Consider the following 10115-nt stretch of genomic DNA (forward strand, 5'->3'; position numbering starts at 1 on the left):
AATCAGTTATCAAATTTTGTTTAAATAATAATATTTTAATCATATTACAATATCTCATTATTTATTTAATATTTAAATAACTAGAATTGTGGAACAAAGAAACTTCTAGAAGCTTCTTGTGTGTGTAGCACAGTGACTGTGCACTGTGCTACACGTGTACCACATGCCAAGGAAGGCATGTGATTTTTTCTAATTTTTCTTATTATTTAAATACCAAAAATTCAAAAAATAAATTAATTCAAAATTAATTATATTTTTGTTAAATCAAATAATTAATTAGTTACATATAATTATACAATAATTATGTTTAGTGCATAGAAAAATATTTTACTTATCAAATAAGTCATTTTGCCCATTTTTGCATTTATCTTTGTTAGTGTTTGTTTGAACCATTTCGGGGACCATTGACCTATAACATTAAGCTCTAATAAATTGAAACTAAATAATTAAACTCTTTAATTATAGTAGTTAATTTATTAATTCTGATATTTGTCTATTATAAATTCAGAATTGAACTCTTTATGTTATAGATATACTTTTACAGAAATCTTATTCTAAGTTGTCCATTGATATAACAATCTTACAATAGTTCAACCCTCTAATTAATTAGTTCATAAATTAGAATGGAATAATTATCATTTTACCTTTCTAATTTACTTCTTATTCCTTAAGTACCATTAATTCACTAGTGAATAATTAATCTATAATCTAATTATAGATTTGAGCTCAAAATCATTCAGTTCCAGAATTAACTCTTAAGGGAACTAATATACGATCTGTTAGGAAAGATTAGATTTCGTATTGTTGATACAGCCATCCATGATATTAAATCTCCAAAACAAAAGTCATTAGCCTCATTCTATGAAGAAACCTTAACGAATGAATCAAAAGATTTAATAAACATGAACAGGAGTTCATGAACACTCAAGATTTAGGTTGATCTATAAATGATCATCAGTTATGATATGAATTACAAGTCTTTATTATTAAATGGTTTTTGGATAAAGACTTTTATTCATATTGGTCCATGTCATCTATAATCATATTATATAAAACATTTTTACCGAGATGTCTTACCACATCAATAATCTAAATCTAGATTATTTGTATCAACATGATACTCAGCAAACCGTACTTACAACCCCAATTAAAGAATTCCATAACTTCAATTTGTTGTTGTTGACTATTTTTATTCATTTATGTGATCTTAATTCTCTCATACTAATACAAGATCACATCCTCAATAATGAATATGGAATTTTTCTGATATTTACAGGCTTTACCCCCATCCCTGTCAGGGGTTCAAAATGTATTTCATATTGCGATGCTTCAGAAATATGTATTAGATGTAACTCATGTGTTGATTTATGAGGATCTAGAGCTACATGCAGATTTATCCTATGAGGAGCGACTAGTTCAGATCCTGGATAGAAAGGATAAAGTCTTGAGGAACAAGACTATACCTTTGGTTAAGGTATTATGGAGAAACAGCAAGGTCAAGGAAGCGACATGGGAATTAGAGTCTGACATGCGGGATCAGTATCCCGAGCTCTTCAGGTAAATTTTGTGGACAAAATTCCTAATAAGGCTTAGTTCCTTGATTAGGGTACAAGGAGTGCATTATTGGAATATTATGTGATTTAATATAATATTTATGTGCTTATGTGAATTGCATGAGTTATATTATGGTATGACTGATTATGCATGTTTAAGTGTATTAAATGTTATATTATTTTATAATATAATGTAAGATTATATTATATTATAATATAATGTTTTAGATTAAATAAATGTGACAAAGTGTGTCACATATTGTAACATATAATAGAGAGTTACAATATTTAGATATATGAGATATATCCAAATAATGTAACATATTTGGTGTTACAAATTTGTAACCTCCAAATATTACCATTTATTGTGTAAATTGTTTTTACACAATATTGAGATGAATTTCATAAAATTCATATGTGATATGGCTGTTAGAGATATGATTTTAACCCCAATAATGTGTTTTGGGAGTTACAAAATTATTTGGGAGGGTTTGGAACCGTTTGGAAAAACAGCACAATTTTTGTGCTGAATTTGGTCAATGGCCGCGGCCACCAACATTCAGTGGCCGCGGCCTGTGGGTCAGAGACCAGTGGCCGCGGCCACTAATGTCTCTGGCCGCGACCACAGGCCAAAACTGACCAAATTTTTCAGTTTTTTCAATCTTTGTTGAACGGCTCAAAAAACTCAAATAACTCCCAAATCTCTTTTTTAATTCCATATTAATCCAATTAAACATTGGTAATAGCCATGGGGTTGGTGGAATTTGAAATTCAAAGGGTGTCTCTAAACTCTATAAATAGGAGCCTATAGCTCACTTGTAAGACACAACTTTTCTATCCACTAGAGCACTTGGCTAGAAACACATTGAGGCTTGATAATTCCATAAAGCTTTTCCAATATCTGAGAGATATCCCTTAGTGCTTGAGTTAGGGGGAAATAAGCTTTTGGACAAAGGTTTTAAACCTTGTTCAAGTTGGTGATCCCCAATCCTCTTCACTTAGGTTTTGTAAGTGAGAGTTTGATTGTGTTTCTGTTCTTCTTTTTATTCTATTGTTTTTCTTCTTATTCACTTATTCTATTTACTTGTATATTTTGTTTAAGAGTTGTAATCTTTTCATTTGGTCTAAACACTTTATTTTACTTGTAATCTGTTGCTTAGAGTTGTATTCTCACTATTCTCTTCTTCATCATCATCTTCTTCCTTTCTTTAGTTTATTTGTATTTTCAGTTATAGAGTTGTAACCTTATTTAATCAATCTATATTTACTTGTAATATTATTGCATAGAGTTGTAATATTATAATCATTTCCATTGAGGCAAAACAATATTTTCTAAACATTCAAAAGCTTATTTCTTTTTGTTTCAATGGAAGGGGAAACCATCAAGATCATGAACCAAGACCTAGTAAGGTTTGATGGATCCAATTTTACTAGGTGGCAAGACAAGGTGAGGTTTCTATTAACCACTCTCAAAATCGCCTACATCCTTGAGTCTTCCTTGGCTCCTCTAGCCGAGCCATCCGACAAAGACACTCCCGGGGAGGTGGAGAAGAGAAGGAAGAGGGAGGAGGGCAATCTTCTTTGCAGGGGTCATATCCTCAATGCCTTATCCGATAGGCTCTATGACCTCTACACCGAGACCAAATCAGCCAAGGAGATTTGGGATGCACTTGAGAAAAAGTTCAAGGCGGAAGAGGAAGGTACCAAAAAGTTTTTGATATCTCAATATTTTGATTTCAAATTTTTTGGTGATAAACCTATTCTTCCTCAAATACATGAATTGCAAATTATTGTTAATAAATTGAAAGTGTTAAAGATAGAGCTTCCCGAGGCCTTTCAAGTTGGTGCTATTGTGGCTAAATTACCACCAACTTGGAAGAGCTATAGGAAAATAATCCTTCATAAAAATGAGGATTATTCTTTGGAAGAAATCTAAAAACATATTCGAATCGAAGAGGAATCGATATGTAGAGATAAACTTGTGGAGGGGTCTAATGGAGAGACTTCCAAAGCAAATGCGGTATCACAACCAAAACATCCCAAAAACAAAGGGAAAAAGGGTAATGAGAAACCTTTGGGTCCAAAAACCAACCCAAACAAGTTTAAGGGCGAGAAAGGTCCTTGCTTCGTGTGTGGGACAAAGGGTCACTATGCTAGAGAGTGTAGACATAGAAAAGACCAACAAGGACCTAAGGTGAACGCAACTCAAGAGGAAAACATAGTTGCTGCCCTTAGTGAGGTGAATGCGGTCCAAGGCAAGGTGAAAGGGTGGTGGTATGATACATGTGCCACCGTCCATGTCACCTATGACAAATCATTGTTCAAGACCTTTGAAGAGTCAAAGGGCAACCATGAGATACAAATGGGCAATGAGGGCAATTCCAAGGTACTTGGCAAAGGTACTATTGATGTCTACTTCACCTCCAGCAAGAAAGTCACATTAGTGAATGTAATTTATGTTCCCGAAATGAGTAGAAACTTGGTAAGTGGTGATTTTCTTGGCAAGCCCGGCATTAAAGCCGTTTTTGAGTCCGGTAAACTTATACTTACCAAATCAAATGTATTTTTGGGAAAGGGGTACTCTTGTGAGGGTATGGTTAAATTGTGCACCAATGATGTAACTTTCAATGTTATCAATAAAATTGCTAATTCCGCCTATATTGTTGAGTATGATTCATTATTTTTGTGGCATCTTAGACTATCGCATGTAGGTTTTTCTACCATGAAAAGAGTAGTAAAATGTGGTATGATTGCATGCAATATTAAAAACTATGGTAAATGTGAAACATGTGTTAAGGCGAAAATGATTAAGAAACCATTTCCTAGTGTAGGGAGATCATCTAATTTACTAGATTTAATCCATACTGATCTTTGTGAATTAAATGGTGTTTTAACTAGAGGTGGTAAAAGGTATTTTCTTACTTTTATAGATGATTTTAGTAGATATACCTATGTGTTTCTTTTAAAGCATAAAGATGAGACTTTTAATGCCTTTAAATTGTATAAATTAGAAGTTGAAAATCAACTAAATAAAAAGATTAAAGTGCTAAGAAGTGATAGAGGAGGAGAGTACTTCTCTAATGAATTCAATACATTTTGTGAAGAAAATGGTATAATTCATGAGTGCACTGCACCTTATACACCACAACACAATGGTGTTGTCGAAAGGAAAAATAGGACTTATCTAGAGATGATAAACTCTATGATGGTGTTTTCTAAGTTGAACTTCAACTTATGGGGTGAAGCGCTTTTAACCGCTTGTCACATTCTTAATCGAATACCGATGAAGAAAAATGAGATATCTCCATATGAGTTATGGAAAGGAAGAAAACCCAACATCGGGTACTTCAAAGTGTGAGGGTGTCTTGCATATTGCAAGAAAACCGAACCTAATAGAACAAAGTTAGGTTCAAGAGCCATAAAGTGTGCTTTTGTTGGTTATGCCAACAATAGTAAAGCTTATAGGCTATTAGACTTAGAGTCTAATATTGTGATTGAATCTAGAGAAATTAAATTCTTTGAGAACATGTTATGTGACAACAATTCTCAAGCTTCAACATCTCTAAAGGAGAATATGTTATATGAGAACAATTCTCAAGCTTCTACATCCAAAGTTGATTCTCAAGAGGAGAATTCTCAAAAGGATGTAAAGCAACCCTTTGAACCTAGAAGAAGTCAAAGGCTTAAAAATCATAAAAGTCTAGTAGTGGATGAGATAGATTCTCAACGAATTTCATTCTAAATGGTAGAAGGAAATAGAGAGGAAGTCATTAGGAAAATTCCTATTGTACTTCTCGTTGAAGATGATCCTAAGACTTATAGAGAAGCTATGAAATCGAGAGATAGTGCATTTTGGAAAGAAGCCATCAATGATGAGATGGACTCCATTCTTTCCAATAACACTTGGGAATTGGTAGACCTCTCACCGGGGTCTAAGCCAATCGGGTGTAAGTGGGTATTTAGGAAAAAATACCACACTGACGGCACTATCCAAACCTTTAAAGCTAGATTAGTAGCTAAAGGGTTTAGGCAAAAAGAGGGTATCGATTATTTCGATACCTATGCGCCTGTTGCAAGAACAACTTCTATAAGAATTTTGTTCGCTTTAGCTTCTATACACAATTTGTATGTTCATCAAATGGATGTCAAAACGGCATTCCTTAATGGTGACCTCAATGAGGAGGTCTATATGGAACAACCCGAAGGGTTTGTCCTACCAAAATATGAACATAAAGTTTGTAGACTTGTAAAATCCTTATATGGATTGAAACAAGCTCCTAAGCAATGGCATGAGAAATTTGATCAAGCCATCATGTCTAATGGGTTTAGACATAACAATGGAGACAAGTGTTTGTATTCCAAAACTTGTAAGGGATATGTGATCATTGTTTGCTTATATGTGGATGGCATGCTTATTCTAAGTAATAGCATGAAAGGGATAGAAGAAACAAAGAGGTTTCTATCATCAACCTTCATGATGAAAGATCTTGGAGAAGTTGATACCATACTCGGTATCAAAGTAAAGAAACATAGTGGGGATTTTGCGTTAGGGCAAGCCCACTATGTTGAGAAAGTATTGAACAAATTTAACCATCTCAAGGTTAAAGATGCCAATACTCCATTCGATCATAGTGTAAAACTTGAGAAGAATGAAGTAAGAGCGGTGGCTCAATTGGAGTACGCCAGTGCTATAGGGAGTCTAATGTACGCTACCCAGTGTACTAGACCTGATATAGCATTTGCGGTAAGTAAACTTAGTAGGTTTACAAGTAATCCAAGTGTGGATCACTGGAAGGCAATTGGAAGAGTCCTAGGTTATCTTAAGAAAACCAAAGGACTAAGCCTTCACTACTCCAAATTTCCTTCGATTTTAGAAGGATATACAGATGCAAGTTGGATATCCAATCTTGGGGACAACTTGTCCACAATTGGTTAGGTATTTACACTTGGTGGAGGTGCAATATCTTGGGGTTCCAAGAAACAAACCTGTATATCTCATTCCACTATGGAAGCAGAGTTCATAACTTTAGCTGCTACCGGCAAAGAGGCTGAATGGTTAAGGGATCTGTTGATAGAGATTCCCCTAATCAAAGATAATGTATCTACTATATCGATACATTGTGATAGCCAAGCGACATTGGCTAGAGCATACAACGGAGTGTATAATGGGAAGTCTAGACACATTAGTCTAAGACATGGATATGTAAGAGAATTGATTCAAAGAGGAGTCATCTCAATATCCTATGTGAGAACTAGTGAAAATCTGGCGAATCCTTTCACTAAGCCACTAACGAGGGATTTAGTGGCTGCATCATCTTGAGGGATGGGACTTAAACTCCCTAAAGAGATTCACGATTGATGGTAACCTATCTTAACACTAGTTATTCAACTAGTGTTAGGTTTAATAGGTAATAACAAGTCAATCAAGTGAATATTAGTTGTACTCAAAACAAGTCACATCTGAGATATTGAGTACTTGTGTGTTATGAAGTGGAGGGTTAAAACCGAAAGGTTTTTTAATAGAGTTCAGTCTTGTAAAGACAAGTATTTTTGGTAACAAAATACTGTAAGAATTCTACCTATATGGACCTAGGGGTGGTGCCGCCTCTCATGAGAATTGGGAGTATTCTCAAGAACGTTCATGAATGGAAAGTGCACATGGCCATTAACGGTGCAAAGCGAGACATAGAGGTCTCAAGTGAACATCGCAAAGGTGTGTGTGTTATCACCGATTTGTCATCATGAAAAGATGGTTCAATGCCTAGTGCAACCTAATTTTCGACAAATTTTGTGATAATTACACTATAGTAAAGTTCAAGTTGAAAAACATTTTATTTTATGCACTAATGCAATGACTCCTATAAGAGAGAGTTCTTATTTAATCAAGTGGGGGATATGTTATATTTCAAAATATAATGATTGATTAAATAAGTGTTACAATAGATAACTATTTAATCTTGTGGGGGAATGTTATATTATTTTATAATATAATGTAAAATTATATTATATTATAATATAATGTTTTAGATTAAATAAATGTGACAAAGTGTGTCACATATTGTAACATATAATAGAGAGTTATAATATTTAGATATATGAGATATATCCAAATAATGTAACATATTTGGTGTTACAAATTTGTAACCTCCAAATATTACCCTTTATTGTGTAAATTGTTTTTACACAATATTGAGATGAATTTCATAAAATTCATATGTGATATGGCTGTTAGAGATATGATTTTAACCCCAATAATGTGTTTTGGGAGTTACAAAATCATTTGGGAGGGTTTGGAACCGTTTGGAAAAACAGCACAATTTTTGTGCTGAATTTGGTCAGTGGCCGCGGCCACAAGCCAAAACTGACCAAATTTTTCAGTTTTTTCAATCTTTGTTGAATGGCTCAAAAAACTCAAATAACTCCAAAATCTCTTTTTTAATTCCATATTAATCCAATTAAACATTGGTAATAGCCATGGGGGTTGGTGGAATTTGAAATTGAAAGGGTGTCTCTAAACTCTATAAATAGGAGCATATAGCTCACTTGTAAGACACAACTTTTCTATCTACTAGAGCACTTGGCTAGAAACACCTTGAGGCTTGATAATTCCATAAAGCTTTTCCAATATCTGAGAGAGATCCCTTAGTGCTTGAGTTAGGGGGAAATAAGCTTTTGGACAAAGGTTTTAAACCTTGTTCAAGTTGGTGATCCCCAATCATCTTCACTTAGGTTGTGTAAGTGAGAGTTTGATTGTGTTTCTGTTCTTCTTTTTATTCTATTGTTTTTCTTCTTATTCTCTTATTCTATTTACTTGTATATTTTGTTTAAGAGTTGTAATCTTTTCATTTGGTCTAAACACTTTATTTTACTTGTAATCTTTTGCTTAGAGTTGTATTCTCACTATTCTCTTCTTCATCATCATCTTCTTCCTTTCTTTAGTTTATTTGTATTTTCAGTTATAGAGTTGTGACCTTATTTAATCAATCTATATTTACTTGTAATATTATTGCATAGAGTTTTAATATTATAATCATTTCCATTGAGGCAAAACAATATTTTCCAAACATTAAATGTGTGTAATAGGCCCGCTTTTATTTAAAGGGGCATATTTATAATTCTGATCCGCTGAGGGTATAATTGTGATTATATTGTATTAAGTGATTGAGACCACATTATTATGTGGATATATTTGAGATATTTGGCAGGAATCAGTCCTTTTGAGCAAGTTAGTAGTATAGTCAAAACGAGGATCAATACTCGACTCGGGGTGAGCCAAGGGGTATTTCGGTAATTCGGTGAGTTACTGAGACTCATTGGAGGATGAGTCATATGTGGGGGAAAATAGTGGTTTTTGGTATTTGGCAGAATTAAATGGGAATTATAAGTGTAATGTGGGATTAGAGTGTCAAATGTCATTTTTGCCTTGGCAGCTTAAAGGAAAGGACTAAGTGGCCAGGGGCATTATGGTCTTTTGGACCATTTGATTAACTTAAGCTAACTTAGTTTATTAACTCAAAAATTACAAGACACACACACACACACACTCTCTCTCTATTCTCTCATGTTCTCTTTTTTTCTCTATAGTGGTTCTTTGATTTTGGAAAAGAATTCTTGAATTCTAAAGCTTAGAAGCAAGCTTGGTGGGAATTGAAGTTACTTTGGGAGATTTTAGAAGCTATCAAGCTAGGGGAAACAGTGAGAATTCAGATTCTCATGAGTTTTTGTCTATTTGAGAGTTTTAAAGAATTTCTTGAATTTTGAGTTTGGTTGAGTTATTGTAAGTTTTAAAGGCTGTTTACAGTTTATCTGTGTTCCAAGGACCATTTTTGTGGTCTATTTGGATTAAAATCGTGTTTTGGGACAGTTTTGGTAGACTTACGATTTCTAAAAATTACAAGTTTTCTGGGTTCGCAGGGTAGCGTAACAGCGTCGCGGCCCGCATAAACACAGACAAGGCTGGGAGTACCTCAAACCACCTTGGCACCACGTCGCAAGTGCAGGGGAGTTTGGGATCGGGCTCTTTGACTAGTTGGGCACCGCGACACAAATAGGAAAAATGTCAAAAATCAGGTTTTGGGTTATGGGAACCCAAACCTAAGGGATTGGGAATGGTTCTACTACCTTGTTTAGTAGGATTCAAGGTCCTGGAGGCTAGGACATGGTCTAGAAGCCTTTATTGGTTCATTTCTTGATGGATATTCCTTGTTATGGTTGTGACTAGGGTATACCACTAGGCTTGGGAGGGAAGGATCGCACTCTGGGTCGCCATACTCTATTCGCTCAGGACTTGAGGTAAGAAAAATGGACCTGGTCTGAGATTACAACTCGAGCCCCGATTATTGATCCTGGTTATAACCATGTCTGATATGTTTAATTAAACATGATTGAGTGCATTGTGTATATTTGTATTAAATGATGAATGCTTATTTGTTATATCTGGTCGATTAGCTTGGCTTATAAGCAGTGGCTGGCAAAAGAGTGAGGAACGCATGCTATCATGGGTGAGCCAACCAGAAGCATGATATACGCTTGCTAGGCTCTGTAGCCACTTGGAATATAGAG

Source organism: Humulus lupulus, chromosome 3, assembly GCF_963169125.1.
Source record: "Humulus lupulus chromosome 3, drHumLupu1.1, whole genome shotgun sequence".
Taxonomy (NCBI): Eukaryota; Viridiplantae; Streptophyta; class Magnoliopsida; order Rosales; family Cannabaceae; genus Humulus; species Humulus lupulus.